The following is a 17789-nucleotide window of genomic DNA, read 5'->3' on the forward strand; positions in this document are numbered from 1 at the left end:
TAGAATGTGCTTTAGGAGTGATTAAAAGTTTTCTCTTTGCTTTGATGTAGCATGTTTGGATGCATCTAACAATCCATCTTGCTAAGCCTAGATATAGGATTACCTTTATGTGGATGTTGAAAGGCAAAGACAAGTTGTTCTGTTTTTCTAAAATCTTTAGTTCTGCCAATGTAGTACATAAGAGCTCTTTTGAGATTTAAGGTCTGAAGAGCTCTTTCTGCCACAGAGTCTGGCTGTGGAAAGAAGACTGGCAATTCCACTGTTTGGTTGATGTGAAAAGGAGATACTATTTTTGGTAGAAATTTTTGATTTGTTCTAAGTACAACCTTATGTTTGTGCACTTGGAAGAAAGGTTCTTCAAGAGTGAACGTCTGTATTTCACTAACTCTTCGTAAAGAAGTAATAGCTACAAGGAAGGCAACTTTCCATGTTAAAAATTGAATTTGACAAGAGTTCAAAATGTGGGCTCATAAGTCTGGTAAGTACGATATTTAAATTCCAGGAAGGGACAGGTGGTGTTCTGGGTGGAATAATGTGTTGTAATCCTTCAATGAAGGCTTTAATACAAGGAACTCTGGATAAAGAAGTGTGTTGAATAGTTTTTAAATAAGCAGATATTGCAGTAAGGTGGATTTTGATGGTTGAGAAAGCCAAATTTGGCTTCTGCAAATGAAGTAAATAGCATAGAATATCTTGTATAGATGCTGTATGTGGTTCAGTGTTTTCAGATTGACAGTAGTAGACAAATCATTTCCACTTGTTTGTATAACATTGTCTAGTAGTAGGTTGATGTGCTTGTTTAATTACTTCCATACATTCTGATGGAAGCTTTAGGTAACCAAATTCTAAGACTTCAGGAGCCAAATAACCTGATTGATAGCACTGGGGTTTGGGTGCCTTATTTGACCTTTGTTCTGTGTTAACAAGTCTGGTCTGAATGGGAGTTTGGAATAAGGTACTATAGACAGATCTAGGAGTGTTGTGTACCAATGCTGACGTGCCCACGATGGGGCTATAAGTATCATGGTGAGTGATGTTTGACGTAGTTTGCTGACCAGAAAGGGAAGGAGTGGGAGAGGGGGAAAAGCGTAAGCAAATATCCCTGGACCAACTGATCTATAGAGCATTGCCCTTGGATAGGGGATGTTGGTGTCTGAATGCAAAGTTTTGGCATTTGCGTTTTCGCTTGTTCCTAACAGGTCGATTTCTGGTGTCCCCCATTTTTGAAAATACTTTAAAAGTACGTGGGGGCGTATCTCCCATTTGTGAGTTTGTTAGTGATTCCTGCTTAGGAGATCTGCCAGCTGATTGACTATCCCTAGAATGTATTGTGCTAACATATGAATGTGATTGTGAATTGCCCATTTCCATATTGTTTGGGCTAGTAGGGATAGCTGAGATGAATATGTCCTGCCCTGTTTGTTGAGGTAATACATAGTTGTTATGTTGTCTGTTTTTATTAGAACAGTCTTCTGTTTGACAAGAGATTGAAACGCTTTTAGGGCAAGAAATACAGCTAATAATTCTAGGTGCTTTATGTGAAACTGTTTCTGTTTGGCATCCCATTCTCCTTGAATGGTATAATTGTTGAGATGAGCTCCCCAACCTATCATGGATGTGTCTGTTGAGATTATGGTCCGGGGCACTGGGTCTTGAAATGACCGCCCCTTCATTAGATTGCTGAGATTCCATCAACACTAGATCTTGAAGTTGACCGTGTACCTGAGACCTGAGTTAACCGACTTGCTCGACTCCAAAGTGGATGGAGGAGGGGCCTTTTTCGGCACCAATCCGGAAGGTCGGTCGCCAACAGTCTTTTTTCGGGTTAAACCATGGCCTTCCGGCAGTGGTGTACCCAAGGCCTTTGGTTGTTGTTTTATATAAGGGTGTAGGGGCAGATGTACTCGCATGCTGGCCAGCCGTGATGGGTCTATCATCTTCCGATTCTTGTTCAGAGTCAGTGTCTCGGATGGAGACTACTGTCTGCGCCTGCTCTTCCTCCATGACGTTGAGATGTTCGGTGCTCTTGGATGCCATTTCTAGTCTTCGGGCCCTGTGATCTCTTAAGGTCTTCTTCGATTGAAACGATTGAAAGACTTCACAGTCTTCCCCTCGATGGTCCGGAGAAAGGCACAAATTACAAACCAGGTGCTGGTCTGTATATGGCTACTTTCCATGGCACAGAGGGCAAAATCAAAATGGAGTCCGATCCATCAGGCTTTCCACATAGTAAGCCTGAACAGGCCAGAGTCGGGTGTGTGCGCCCTGAAGGGTGAAATTTAGATTCCGACAGTACTACTGGTTGGATGCTAGATGGGAAACGTGATTGAAACAATACCAACGAATAACTAGGTTTTACGATTCAAAATCTCGGAGTGAGAGGAAACACGTCCGAAACCGACAGCGGAAAGAAAACAATCTAACTATGGAGTCTATGCCCATGCGCACGGCAACCGACAGGAGGAGTCATTCGATCCCGTGAAGAGATATGCATAGCATGTGTATCTGCAGCTACACATGCTATCGAACATACTTTTATACACATTTATATTTAGAAATATAATACAAAATAATGTATGTGAGAATTCTTCGTGTAGTACATACAAAGGCAGGCAGGCAGGCTGTGTGGTACGGTTGTTTATCCCTGATATCAGAGGGCCAAAACAGTAATACCCTCCCAACTTCAAAACAAAGTGAAATTTGGGCCTTTGACTCTTTCAGGTGGCAACAAGGTAAATCAGTGAAGCTTTGCCCAAGAAGATCAGGCAGGGGCTCAGTATGACACTCTAAATCATCAAAACTGAGTCAGTACTTCACCTTGGCAAAACAAACAGCTTTAGAAGATAAACATTTCAATTAAAATAAGATATACAAAAACAACAGGTGCTTGCATCTTCTGAGGAAAAATTACAACCTTAATGTTATTATAGTGTCCTGTTTGCACCTCTGTGGCTTACTTCCAGAGTCCTTAGACAGGCACTACAAACCTGTGAATTTTGAATTCATATTCTGTAATTCTGTACTAATTTCAAACATGGCTGAGATCAGTGTAGTGCTCAAACACACTGGTAGGAAGAAAGCTATTGGCATGACTTGACAATTCTGTACTGTCCTACCATTCACCTTTCCTCATTTATCTTGCTTGTTTCTTCCAAGTGAACTGACAAGTGCGCCCTTACAGGTGCTCAAAATCATTCTGATTGTGTGTGATGTCAGGCCTGCACTCTGATGACGTGAAATCCAAACAGTACACATTTTCAAAATGAGGGTGACTACTGCTCCTCAGTCAAGGCTAGATGGTAATAGGTGGAAGAAGTAGACTTCAGTCCAAGTGCCCATATGTAGGAGTTAAAAAGGTATCTGCTGGCCAGCTCTGCCCAATAAAATTCCATTCAGCCTCTAACATGAGTTGCTTGTATTCATTGCGTCTGAGACCTGTATGAAGTGTGTTTGATGTGTGCTTGTCTGGGAAATGTGGGTCACGGGTGAACTTGTGAATGATGGTCACATTTCAACCATCAGTGTCTGCATCTGCCCCCTTTGTAGACCTGCACATTTGGTGAGTTTTTCAGTGTAGTTTTCCACTGCTGTCAGCGAAACAAAACTGTTGCTAACAGGAGAACGTTTGCAGCCTGAAGAATTTTTCTGGATTCCCGTGCCATGCATTATTCCGCCATCTAGTGGATGGGTCCACAACTCTTCTATCTTCTTCTCCAGTCCCTTTTCTCTTTTTGTTGTTGTTGATCTGTGTCGACCATCATTTGGTGCCCTTGTCCTTCCCTCCCCTTTATGATGTCAGACACCAGCCCTGGAGCCCAGTTTGTCTGATCGCCATTTTCAGATTCTTTTATATTTCTACTTTTTCCATTTGGTGACCTTTCTCTGTTGAGGCTTCATTAAACCTCTTTCTTCCATTGCTTCCTTGTTTTCCGAGACGCTCATTGTAAGGAAATGCCTCCTTGGCATGGTTACCCCCTGACTTTTTGCCTTTGCTGATGCTATGTTTTGAATTGAAAGTGTGCTGAGGCCTGCTAACCAGGCCCCAGCACCAGTGTTCTTTCCCTAACCTGTACTTTTGTATCCACAATTGGCACACCCTGGCATCCAGGTAAGTCCCTTGTAACTGGTACCTCTGGTACCAAGGGCCCTGATGCCAGGGAAGGTCTCTAAGGGCTGTAGCATGTCTTATGCCACCCTGGAGACCCCTCACTCAGCACAGACACACTGCTTGCCGGCTTGTGTGTGCTGGTGAGAACAAAATGAGTAAGTCGACATGGCACTCCCCTCCGGGTGCCATGCCAGCCTCTCACTGCCTATGCAAGTATAGATAAGTCACCCCTCTAGCAGGCCTTACAGCCCTAAGGCAGGGTGCACTATACCATAGGTGAGGGCACCAGTGCATGAGCACTGTGCCCCTACAGTGTCTAAGCCAAACCCTAGACATTGTAAGTGCAGGGTAGCCATAAGAGTATATGGTCTGGGAGTTTGTCAAACACGAACTCCACAGCACCATAATGGCTACTCTGAAAACTGGGAAGTTTGGTATCAAACTTCTCAGCACAATAAATGCACACTGATGCCAGTGTACATTTTATTGTAAAATACATCCCAGAGGGCACCTTAGAGGTGCCCCCTGAAACTTTAACCAACTACCTGTGTAGGCTGACTGGTTCTAGCAGCCTGCCACACTCAAGACATGTTGCTGGCCCCATGGGGAGAGTGCCTTTGTCACTCTGAGGCCAGTAACAAAGCCTGCACTGGGTGGAGATGCTAACACCTCCCCCAGGCAGGAGCTGTAACACCTGGCGGTGAGCCTCAAAGGCTCACCCCCTTTGTTCCAGCACCGCAGGGCACTCCAGCTAGTGGAGTTGCCCGCCCCCTCCGGCCACGGCCCCACTTTTGGCGGCAAGGCCGGAGGAAATAATGAGAATAACTAGGAGGAGTCACTGGCCAGTCAGGACAGCCCCTAAGGTGTCCTGAGCTGAAGTGGCTCTAACTTTTAGAAATCCTCCATCTTGCAGATGGAGGATTCCCCCAATAGGGATAGGATTGTGACCCCCTCCCCTTGGGAGGAGGCACAAAGAGGGTGTACCCACCCTCAGGGCTAGTAGCCATTGGCTGCTAACCCCCCAGACCTAAACACGCCCTTAAATTTAGTATTTAAGGGCTCCCCTGAACCTAAAGATTTAGATTCCTGCAACTACAAGAAGAAGAGGACTGCTGAGCTGAAAGACCCCTGCAGAAGAAGAAAAGAAGACACCAACAGCTTTGGCCCCAGACCTACCGGCCTGTCTCCTGCCTTCTAAACAAACCTGCTCTAGCGACGCTTTTCCCAGGACCAGCGACCTCTGAATCCTCAGAGGACTGCCCTGCTTCAAGAAAGACAAGAATCTCCCGAGGACAGCGGCCCTGCTCCAAAAAGACTGCAAGTTTGTTACAGAGGAGCAGATTTAAAGACCCCTGCAAATCCCCGCAAGAAGCGTGAGACTTGCAACACTGTACCCGGCGACCCCGACTCGACTGGTGGAGAACCAACACCTCAGGGAGGACCCTCCGGCGACTCCGAGACCGTGAGTAACCAAAGTTGTCCCCCCTGAGCCCCCACAGCGATGCCTGCAGGGGGAATCCCGAGGCTCCCCCTGACCGCGACTGCCTGACTCTAAAATCCCGACGGCTGGAAAAGACCCTGCACCCGCAGCCCCCAGCACCGGAAGGAACGGAACTTCAGTGCAGGAATGACCCCCAGGAGGCCCTCTCCCTTGCCCAGGTGGTGGCTACCCCGAGGAGCCCCCCCCTTGCCTGCCTGCACCGCTGAAGAGACCTCTTGGTCTCCCATTGACTCCCATTGGAAACCCGACGCTTGTTTGCACACTGCACCCGGCCGCCCCCGCGCTGCTGAGGGTGTACTTTTTGTGTGGACTGGTGTCCCCCCCGGTGCCCTACAAAACCCCCCTGGCCTGCCCTCCGAAGACGCGGGTACTTACCTGCTGGCAGACTGGAACAGGGGCACCCCCTTCTCTCCATTGAAGCCTGTGTGTTTTGGGCACCTCTTTGACCTCTGCACCTGACCGGCCCTGAGCTGCAGGTGTGGTAACTTTGGGGTTGCTCTGAACCCCCAACGGTGGGCTACCTTGGACCCAAAACTGAACCCTGTAGGTGGGTTACTTACCTGCAAAAACTAACAATACTTTACCTCCCCCAGGAACTGTGAAAATTGCACTGTGTCCACTTTTAAAACAGCTATTTGTTTTATGTGAAAAGTATATATGCTACTGTAATTATTCAAAGTTCCTAAAGTACTTACCTGCAATACCTTTCAAATGAGATATTACATGTAGAATTTGAACCTGTGGTTCTTAAAATAAACTAAGAAAATATATTTTTCTATACAAAAACCTATTGGCTGGAATTGTCTCTGAGTGTGTGTTCCTCATTTATTGCCTGTGTGTATGTACAACAAATGCTTAACACTTCTCCTTTGATAAGCCTACTGCTCGACCACACTACCACAAAATAGAGCATTAGTATTATCTCTTTTTGCCACTATCTTACCTCTAAGGGGAGCCCTTGGACTCTGTGCATGCTATTCCTTACTTTGAAATAGCACATACAGAGCCAACTTCCTACACTCATTTTCTGAGAGGTAGGTGGGTCACATGTGAATCCAGAAAACTCTTCAAGCTGTAAAAGGATTATGTAAGTTACACTGTAAGCATCTGCTCGTGGCATGTAGTGCTGTAGATTCACATGTTCTGCATACTCCTGCCGTCTAGTGCAACGGCCACAGGCGTCCAGGGAGGAGGGAGGACGCATGTGAATCAACAGACACTTACAGGGTAAGTAACCATGTATTCAATGGCATGTGTGGCAGTTAATACACATGCTCTACACAGATTGTAAAGCAGTCCCTCAATAATGTGGTGGCTAGACTGTAGGAGCTGCAGCTGGCTGGAAAAGTGTATTTAGCACTACATGACCTACATTAGCTTACTGGCGTGCTAGAACATCCACAGTAGTGTTTCGGGAATGTGTGTGGTGTAGAGCAAGTGGCTGCCTTACAAAATGTCAGCAATGGGAATGTTAACGTGTAAAACCATAGTAGCACCCTTCTTTCTAGTAGAGTGAGCTCTGGGAGAAACTGGTAAAGATCACTTGGCTTTAACATAGCAAGTCTGTATGCATTTAACTATCCATCTGGCTTTGTGGCTTTGTGGGGTGGAGAAAAGTCTACAAAGAGTTGTTTGATGTAAGGAAATGCCTCCTTGGCATGGTTGCCCCCTGACTTTTTGCCTTTGCTGATGCTATGTTTACAATTGAAAGTGTGCTGAGGCCTGCTAACCAGGCCCCAACACCAGTGTTCTTTCCCTAACCTGTACTTTTGTATCCACAATTGGCAGACCCTGGCATCCAGATAAGTCCCTTGTAACTGGTACTTCTAGTACCAAGGGCCCTGATGCCAAGGAAGGTCTCTAAGGGCTGCAGCATGTCTTATGCCACCCTGGAGACCTCTCACTCAGCACAGACACACTGCTTACCAGCTTGTGTGTGCTAGTGAGGACAAAACGAGTAAGTCGACATGGCACTCCCCTCAGGGTGCCATGCCAGCCTCTCACTGCCTATGCAGTATAGGTAAGACACCCCTCTAGCAGGCCTTACAGCCCTAAGGCAGGGTGCACTATACCATAGGTGAGGGTACCAGTGCATGAGCATGGTACCCCTACAGTGTCTAAACAAAACCTTAGACATTGTAAGTGCAGGGTAGCCATAAGAGTATATGGTCTGGGAGTCTGTCAAACACGAACTCCACAGCACCATAATGGCTACACTGAAAACTGGGAAGTTTGGTATCAAACTTCTCAGCACAATAAATGCACACTGATGCCAGTGTACATTTTATTGTAAAATACACCACAGAGGGCACCTTAGAGGTGCCCCCTGAAACTTAACCGACTATCTGTGTAGGCTGACTAGTTTTAGCAGCCTGCCACAAACCGAGACATGTTGCTGGCCCCATGGGGAGAGTGCCTTTGTCACTCTGAGGCCAGTAACAAAGCCTGCACTGGGTGGAGATGCTAACACCTCTCCCAGGCAGGAATTGTCACACCTGGCGGTGAGCCTCAAAGGCTCACCTCCTTTGTGCCAACCCAGCAGGACACTCCAGCTAGTGGAGTTGCCCGCCCCCTCCGGCCAGGCCCCACTTTTGGCGGCAAGGCCGGAGAAAATAATGAGAATAACAAGGAGGAGTCACTGGCCAGTCAGGACAGCCCCTAAGGTGTCCTGAGCTGAGGTGACTCTAACTTTTAGAAATCCTCCATCTTGCAGATGGAGGATTCCCCCAATAGGGTTAGGATTGTGACCCCCTCCCCTTGGGAGGAGGCACAAAGAGGGTGTACCCACCCTCAGGGCTAGTAGCCATTGGCTACTAACCCCCCAGACCTACACACGCCCTTAAATTTAGTATTTAAGGGCTACCCTGAACCCTAGAAAATTAGATTCCTGCAACAAGAAGAAGGACTGCCCAGCTGAAAACCCCTGCAGCGGAAGACCAGAAGACGACAACTGCCTTGGCTCCAGAAACTCACCGGCCTGTCTCCTGCCTTCCAAAGATCCTGCTCCAGCGACGCCTTCCGAAGGGACCAGCGACCTCGACATCCTCTGAGGACTGCCCCTGCTTCGAAAAGACAAGAAACTCCCGAGGACAGCGGACCTGCTCCAAGAAAAGCTGCAACTTTGTTTCCAGCAGCTTTAAAGAACCCTGCAAGCTCCCCGCAAAAGGCGTGAGACTTGCAACACTGCACCCGGCGACCCCGACTCGGCTGGTGGCGATCCAACACCTCAGGAGGGACCCCAGGACTACTCTGATACTGTGAGTACCAAAACCTGTCCCCCCTGAGCCCCCACAGCGCCGCCTGCAGAGGGAATCCCGAGGCTTCCCCTGACCGCGACTCTTTGAACCTAAAGTCCCGACACCTGGGAGAGACCCTGCACCCGCAGCCCCCAGGACCTGAAGGACCGGACTTTCACTGGAGAAGTGACCCCCAGGAGTCCCTCTCCCTTGCCCAAGTGGAGGTTTCCCCGAGGAATTCCCCCCTTGCCTGCCTGCAGCGCTGAAGAGATCCCGAGATCTCCCATTGACTTCCATTACAAACCCGACGCTTGTTTCTACACTGCACCCGGCCGCCCCCGCGCTGCTGAGGGTGAAATTTCTGTGTGGACTTGTGTCCCCCCCGGTGCCCTACAAAACCCCCCTGGTCTGCCCTCCGAAGACGCGGGTACTTACCTGCAAGCAGACCGGAACCGGGGCACCCCCTTCTCTCCATTCTAGCCTATGTGTTTTGGGCACCACTTTGAACTCTGCACCTGACCGGCCCTGAACTGCTGGTGTGGTGACTTTGGGGTTGCTCTGAACCCCCAACGGTGGGCTACCTTGGACCAAGAACTGAACCCTGTAAGTGTCCTACTTACCTGGTAAAACTAACAAAAACTTACCTCCCCCAGGAACTGTGAAAATTGCACTAAGTGTCCACTTTTAAAACAGCTATTTGTCAATAACTTGAAAAGTATACATGCAATTTTGATGATTTGAAGTTCCTAAAGTACTTACCTGCAATACCTTTCGAATGAGATATTACATGTAGAATTTGAACCTATGGTTCTTAAAATAAACTAAGAAAAGATATTTTTCTATACAAAAACCTATTGGCTGGATTTGTCTCTGAGTGTGTGTACCTCATTTATTGTCTATGTGTATGTACAACAAATGCTTAACACTACTCCTTGGGTAAGCCTACTGCTCGACCACACTACCACAAAATAGAGCATTAGTATTATCTATTTTTACCACTATTTTACCTCTAAGGGGAACCCTTGGACTCTGTGCATGCTATTCCTTACTTTGAAATAGCACATGCAGAGCCAACTTCCTACATTGGTGGATCAGCGGTGGGGTACAAGACTTTGCATTTGCTGGACTACTCAGCCAATACCTGATCACACGACAAATTCCAAAATTGTCATTAGAAATTGATTTTTGCAATTTGAAAAGTTTTCTAAATTCTTAAAAGACCTGCTAGGGCCTTGTGTTAGATCCTGTTTAGCATTTCTTTTAGAGTTTAAAAGTTTGTAAAAGTTTGAATTAGATTCTAGAACCAGTTGTAGATTCTTAAAAAGTATTCCAACTTTTAGAAGCAAAATGTCTAGCACAGATGTGAATGTGGTGGAACTCGACACCACACCTTACCTCCATCTACAGATGAGAGAGCTAAGGTCACTCTGTAAACTAAAGAAAATAGCAATGGGCCCCAAACCTACCAAAGTACAGCTCCAGGAGCTTTTGGCAGAGTTTGAAAAGGCCAACCCCTCTGAGGATGGCAACTCAGAGGAGGAAGATAGTGACTTGGAGGGAAATTCCCCCCCTCCAGTCCTACTTAGGGAGAGCAGGGCTTATCAAGCCCTGACTCCACAAATAATAGTCAGAGATGCTGGTTCCCTCACAGGAGGGACCAACAACTCTGAAATCACTGAGGATAACTCCAGTGAAGAGGACATCCAGTTAGCCAGGATGGCCAAAAGATTGGCTTTGGAAAGACAGATCCTAGCCATAGAGAGGGAAAGACAAGAGATGGGCCTAGGACCCATCAATGGTGGCAGCAACATAAATAGGGTCGGAGATTCTCCTGACATGTTGAAAATCCCCAAAGGGATTGTAACTAAATATGAAGATGGTGATGACATCACCAAATGGTTCACAGCTTTTGAGAGGGCTTGTGTAACCAGAAAAGTGAACAGATCTCACTGGGGTGCTCTCCTTTGGGAAATGTTCACAGGAAAGTGTAGGGATAGACTCCTCACACTCTCTGGACAAGATGCAGAATCTTATGACCTCATGAAGGGTACCCTGATTGAGGGCTTTGGATTCTCCACTGAGGAGTACAGGATTAGGTTCAGGGGGGCTCAAAAATCCTCGAGCCAGACCTGGGTTGACTTTGTTGACTACTCAGTGAAAACACTAGATGGTTGGATTCAAGGCAGTGGTGTAAATAATTATGATGGGCTGTACAATTTATTTGTGAAAGAACACCTGTTAAGTAATTGTTTCAATGATAAACTGCATCAGCATCTGGTAGACCTAGGACCAATTTCTCCCCAAGAATTGGGAAAGAAGGCGGACCATTGGGTCAAGACAAGGGTGTCCAAGACTTCAACAGGGGGTGACCAAAAGAAAGGGGTCACAAAGACTCCCCAGCAGAAGGGTGATGAGACAACCAAAACTAAAAATAGTAAAGAGTCTTCTACAGGCCCCCAAAAACCTGCACAGGAGGGTGGGCCCAGAGCCTCTTCACAAAACAATGGGTACAAGGGTAAAAACTTTGATCCCAAAAAGGCCTGGTGTCATAGCTGTAAACAGCATGGGCACCAAACTGGAGACAAGGCCTGTCCCAAGAAAGGTTCCACTCCAAACTCCCATCCAGGTAACACTGGTATGGCTAGTCTCCAAGTGGGATCAACAGTGTGCCCAGAGCAAATCAGGGTCCACACTGAAGCTACTCTAGTTTCTGAGGGTGGGGTGGATTTAGCCACACTAGCTGTCTGGCCGCCTAACATGCAAAAATACAGACAGCAACTCTTAATTAATGGGACTAGAATAGAGGGCCTGAGGGATACAGGTGCCAGTGTCACCATGGTGACAGAGAAACTGGTTTCCCCTGGCCAATACCTGACTGGAAAAACTTACACAGTCACCAACGCTGACAATCAGAGAAAAGTACATCCCATGGCAATGGTTACTTTAGAATGGGGAGGGGTCAATGGCCTGAAACAGGTGGTGGTCTCCTCAAATATCCCAGTGGACTGTCTGCTTGGAAATGACCTGGAGTCCTCAGCATGGGCTGAGGTAGAGCTAAAAACCCATGCAGCAATGCTGGGTATCCCTGAACTGGTGTGTGTGAAAACAAGAGCACAATGCAAGGCACAGGGTGAAAAAGTAGAGCTGGAGTCTGGAAAAATGGCCCAGCCTACCAAGAGAACAGGAAAGTCAGTTGGGAAACCAACTGCAACACAGCAAAAGAAAGGGAACCTCTCTTCTCAGGAAGAAGTTCTGCCCTCTGAGGGAACTGAGCCTTTGGAGCTTGAACCTTATCAGGTTGAGCTCTTAGGCCCAGGGGGACCCTCAAGGGAGGAGCTGTGTAAGGGACAAGAAACCTGTCCCTCTCTTGAAGGCCTTAGGCAGCAAGCTGCTGAAGAGTCCAAAGGCAAGAAAAATGGAACACATAGGGTCTATTGGGAAGATGGGCTCCTGTACACTGAGGCCAGAGACCCCAAACCTGGTGCCACTAGGAGAGTGGTAGTGCCTCAGCTGTTCAGAGAGTTCATCCTAACATTGGCCCATGACATTCCCCTTGCTGGACATTTGGGACAAACCAAGACGTGGGAGAGGTTAGTCAACCACTTCTACTGGCCCAATATGTCCAACATGGTTAAGGAGTTTTGCCTCTCCTGCCCCACCTGTCAAGCCAGTGGTAAGACAGGTGGGCATCCAAAGGCCCCCCTCATTCCACTTCCTGTGGTGGGGGTGCCCTTTGAAAGAGTGGGTGTGGACATAGTTGGTCCACTGGAACCTCCCACAGCCTCAGGAAATATGTATATCCTGGTAGTAGTGGATCATGCTACCAGGTATCCTGAAGCTATTCCCCTTAGGTCGACTACTGCCCCTGCAGTAGCCAAGGCCCTCATTGGTATCTTTACCAGAGTGGGTTTCCCTAAGGAGGTGGTGTCTGACAGAGGTACCAACTTCATGTCAGCATACCTAAAGCACATGTGGAATGAGTGTGGAGTGACTTATAAATTCACTACACCTTACCATCCACAAACTAATGGCTTAGTTGAGAGATTCAACAAGACATTAAAGGGCATGATCATGGGGCTCCCAGAAAAACTCAAAAGGAGATGGGATGTCCTCCTGCCATGTCTGCTTTTCGCTTACAGGGAGGTACCACAGAAGGGAGTAGGGTTCTCACCCTTTGAACTTCTGTTTGGTCATCCTGTAAGGGGACCACTTGCCCTTGTTAAAGAAGGCTGGGAGAGACCTCTCCATGAGCCTAAACAGGACATAGTGGACTATGTACTTGGCCTTCGCTCTAGAATGGCAGAGTACATGGAAAAGGCAACCAAAAACCTTGAGGCCAGCCAACAGCTCCAGAAGTTTTGGTATGACCAAAAGGCTGCACTGGTTGAGTTCCAACCAGGGCAGAAAGTCTGGGTTCTGGAGCCTGTGGCTCCCAGGGCACTCCAGGACAAATGGAGTGGCCCTTACCCAGTACTAGAGAGGAAGAGTCAGGTCACCTACTTGGTGGACCTGGGCACAAGCAGGAGCCCCAAAAGGGTGATCCATGTAAACCGCCTTAAGCTCTTCCACGACAGGGCTGATGTCAATCTGTTGATGGTAACAGATGAGGATCAGGAGGCAGAGAGTGAACCTCTCCCTGATCTTCTGTCATCAGACCCAAAAGATGGTACAGTAGATGGAGTGATCTACTCAGACACCCTCTCTGGCCAACAGCAAGCTGATTGTAGGAGAGTCCTACAACAGTTTCCTGAACTCTTCTCCTTAACCCCTGGTCAGACACACCTGTGTACCCATGATGTGGACACAGGAGACAGCATGCCTGTCAAGAACAAAATCTTTAGACAGTCTGACCATGTTAAGGAAAGCATCAAGGTGGAAGTCCACAAGATGCTGGAATTGGGAGTCATTGAGCGCTCTGACAGCCCCTGGGCTAGCCCAGTGGTCTTGGTCCCCAAACCTCACACCACAGATGGAAAGAAAGAGATGAGGTTTTGTGTGGACTACAGAGGGCTCAATTCTGTCACCAAGACAGATGCTCATCCAATTCCAAGAGCTGATGAGCTCATTGATAAATTAGGTGCTGCCAAATTTCTAAGTACCTTTGACTTGACAGCAGGGTACTGGCAAATAAAAATGGCACCTGGAGCAAAAGAAAAGACAGCATTCTCCACACCTGATGGGCATTATCAGTTTACTGTTATGCCCTTTGGTTTAAAGAATGCCCCTGCCACCTTCCAAAGGTTGGTGAATCAAGTCCTTGCTGGCTTGGAGTCCTTTAGCACAGCTTATCTTGATGATATTGCTGTCTTTAGCTCCACCTGGCAGGATCACCTGGTCCACCTGAGGAAGGTTTTGAAGGCTCTGCAATCTGCAGGCCTCTCTATCAAGGCATCCAAATGCCAGATAGGGCAGGGAACTGTGGTTTACTTGGGACACCTTGTAGGTGGAGGCCAAGTTCAGCCACTCCAACCCAAGATCCAGACTATTCTGGACTGGGTAGCTCCAAAAACCCAGACTCAAGTCAGGGCATTCCTTGGCTTGACTGGGTACTACAGGAGGTTTGTGAAGGGGTATGGATCCATTGTGACAGCCCTCACTGAGCTCACCTCCAAGAAAATGCCCAAGAAAGTGAACTGGACTGTGGACTGCCAACAGGCCTTTGACACCCTGAAACAGGCAATGTGCTCAGCGCCAGTTCTCAAAGCTCCAGATTATTCTAAGCAGTTCATTGTGCAGACTGATGCCTCTGAACATGGGATAGGGGCAGTTTTGTCCCAAACAAATGATGATGGCCTTGACCAGCCTGTTGCTTTCATTAGCAGGAGGTTACTCCCCAGGGAGCAGCGTTGGAGTGCCATTGAGAGGGAGGCCTTTGCTGTGGTTTGGTCCCTGAAGAAGCTGAGACCATACCTCTTTGGGACTCACTTCCTAGTTCAAACTGACCACAGACCTCTCAAATGGCTGATGCAAATGAAAGGTGAAAATCCTAAACTGTTGAGGTGGTCCATCTCCCTACAGGGAATGGACTTTATAGTGGAACACAGACCTGGGACTGCCCATGCCAATGCAGATGGCCTTTCCAGGTTCTTCCACTTAGAAAATGAAGACTCTCTTGGGAAAGGTTAGTCTCATCCTCTTTCGTTTGGGGGGGGGTTGTGTAAGGAAATGCCTCCTTGGCATGGTTGCCCCCTGACTTTTTGCCTTTGCTGATGCTATGTTTACAATTGAAAGTGTGCTGAGGCCTGCTAACCAGGCCCCAACACCAGTGTTCTTTCCCTAACCTGTACTTTTGTATCCACAATTGGCAGACCCTGGCATCCAGATAAGTCCCTTGTAACTGGTACTTCTAGTACCAAGGGCCCTGATGCCAAGGAAGGTCTCTAAGGGCTGCAGCATGTCTTATGCCACCCTGGAGACCTCTCACTCAGCACAGACACACTGCTTACCAGCTTGTGTGTGCTAGTGAGGACAAAACGAGTAAGTCGACATGGCACTCCCCTCAGGGTGCCATGCCAGCCTCTCACTGCCTATGCAGTATAGGTAAGACACCCCTCTAGCAGGCCTTACAGCCCTAAGGCAGGGTGCACTATACCATAGGTGAGGGTACCAGTGCATGAGCATGGTACCCCTACAGTGTCTAAACAAAACCTTAGACATTGTAAGTGCAGGGTAGCCATAAGAGTATATGGTCTGGGAGTCTGTCAAACACGAACTCCACAGCACCATAATGGCTACACTGAAAACTGGGAAGTTTGGTATCAAACTTCTCAGCACAATAAATGCACACTGATGCCAGTGTACATTTTATTGTAAAATACACCACAGAGGGCACCTTAGAGGTGCCCCCTGAAACTTAACCGACTATCTGTGTAGGCTGACTAGTTTTAGCAGCCTGCCACAAACCGAGACATGTTGCTGGCCCCATGGGGAGAGTGCCTTTGTCACTCTGAGGCCAGTAACAAAGCCTGCACTGGGTGGAGATGCTAACACCTCTCCCAGGCAGGAATTGTCACACCTGGCGGTGAGCCTCAAAGGCTCACCTCCTTTGTGCCAACCCAGCAGGACACTCCAGCTAGTGGAGTTGCCCGCCCCCTCCGGCCAGGCCCCACTTTTGGCGGCAAGGCCGGAGAAAATAATGAGAATAACAAGGAGGAGTCACTGGCCAGTCAGGACAGCCCCTAAGGTGTCCTGAGCTGAGGTGACTCTAACTTTTAGAAATCCTCCATCTTGCAGATGGAGGATTCCCCCAATAGGGTTAGGATTGTGACCCCCTCCCCTTGGGAGGAGGCACAAAGAGGGTGTACCCACCCTCAGGGCTAGTAGCCATTGGCTACTAACCCCCCAGACCTACACACGCCCTTAAATTTAGTATTTAAGGGCTACCCTGAACCCTAGAAAATTAGATTCCTGCAACAAGAAGAAGGACTGCCCAGCTGAAAACCCCTGCAGCGGAAGACCAGAAGACGACAACTGCCTTGGCTCCAGAAACTCACCGGCCTGTCTCCTGCCTTCCAAAGATCCTGCTCCAGCGACGCCTTCCGAAGGGACCAGCGACCTCGACATCCTCTGAGGACTGCCCCTGCTTCGAAAAGACAAGAAACTCCCGAGGACAGCGGACCTGCTCCAAGAAAAGCTGCAACTTTGTTTCCAGCAGCTTTAAAGAACCCTGCAAGCTCCCCGCAAAAGGCGTGAGACTTGCAACACTGCACCCGGCGACCCCGACTCGGCTGGTGGCGATCCAACACCTCAGGAGGGACCCCAGGACTACTCTGATACTGTGAGTACCAAAACCTGTCCCCCCTGAGCCCCCACAGCGCCGCCTGCAGAGGGAATCCCGAGGCTTCCCCTGACCGCGACTCTTTGAACCTAAAGTCCCGACACCTGGGAGAGACCCTGCACCCGCAGCCCCCAGGACCTGAAGGACCGGACTTTCACTGGAGAAGTGACCCCCAGGAGTCCCTCTCCCTTGCCCAAGTGGAGGTTTCCCCGAGGAATTCCCCCCTTGCCTGCCTGCAGCGCTGAAGAGATCCCGAGATCTCCCATTGACTTCCATTACAAACCCGACGCTTGTTTCTACACTGCACCCGGCCGCCCCCGCGCTGCTGAGGGTGAAATTTCTGTGTGGACTTGTGTCCCCCCCGGTGCCCTACAAAACCCCCCTGGTCTGCCCTCCGAAGACGCGGGTACTTACCTGCAAGCAGACCGGAACCGGGGCACCCCCTTCTCTCCATTCTAGCCTATGTGTTTTGGGCACCACTTTGAACTCTGCACCTGACCGGCCCTGAACTGCTGGTGTGGTGACTTTGGGGTTGCTCTGAACCCCCAACGGTGGGCTACCTTGGACCAAGAACTGAACCCTGTAAGTGTCCTACTTACCTGGTAAAACTAACAAAAACTTACCTCCCCCAGGAACTGTGAAAATTGCACTAAGTGTCCACTTTTAAAACAGCTATTTGTCAATAACTTGAAAAGTATACATGCAATTTTGATGATTTGAAGTTCCTAAAGTACTTACCTGCAATACCTTTCGAATGAGATATTACATGTAGAATTTGAACCTATGGTTCTTAAAATAAACTAAGAAAAGATATTTTTCTATACAAAAACCTATTGGCTGGATTTGTCTCTGAGTGTGTGTACCTCATTTATTGTCTATGTGTATGTACAACAAATGCTTAACACTACTCCTTGGGTAAGCCTACTGCTCGACCACACTACCACAAAATAGAGCATTAGTATTATCTATTTTTACCACTATTTTACCTCTAAGGGGAACCCTTGGACTCTGTGCATGCTATTCCTTACTTTGAAATAGCACATGCAGAGCCAACTTCCTACATTTGATTTTCCTAAAGTCGTTAGTTCAGTCAATATAGAACAAGAGTGCTCTTTTAACATCTAACATGTGAAGGGCTCTTTCCCCAACAGAGTTTGGTTGCAGGAA

The 17789-nt window shown here is 48.2% G+C and overlaps 1 protein-coding gene across 2 annotated transcripts in view; it reads right to left on the bottom strand.

Moving 5' to 3' along the window:
- The window catches only part of RICTOR (RPTOR independent companion of MTOR complex 2), a 1007050-nt gene that overhangs the window by 629876 nt on the left and 359385 nt on the right, over positions 1-17789 (bottom strand). The window lies entirely within an intron of this gene.

This window comes from Pleurodeles waltl, chromosome 1_1 (assembly GCF_031143425.1).
Source record: "Pleurodeles waltl isolate 20211129_DDA chromosome 1_1, aPleWal1.hap1.20221129, whole genome shotgun sequence".
Taxonomy (NCBI): domain Eukaryota; kingdom Metazoa; phylum Chordata; class Amphibia; order Caudata; family Salamandridae; genus Pleurodeles; species Pleurodeles waltl.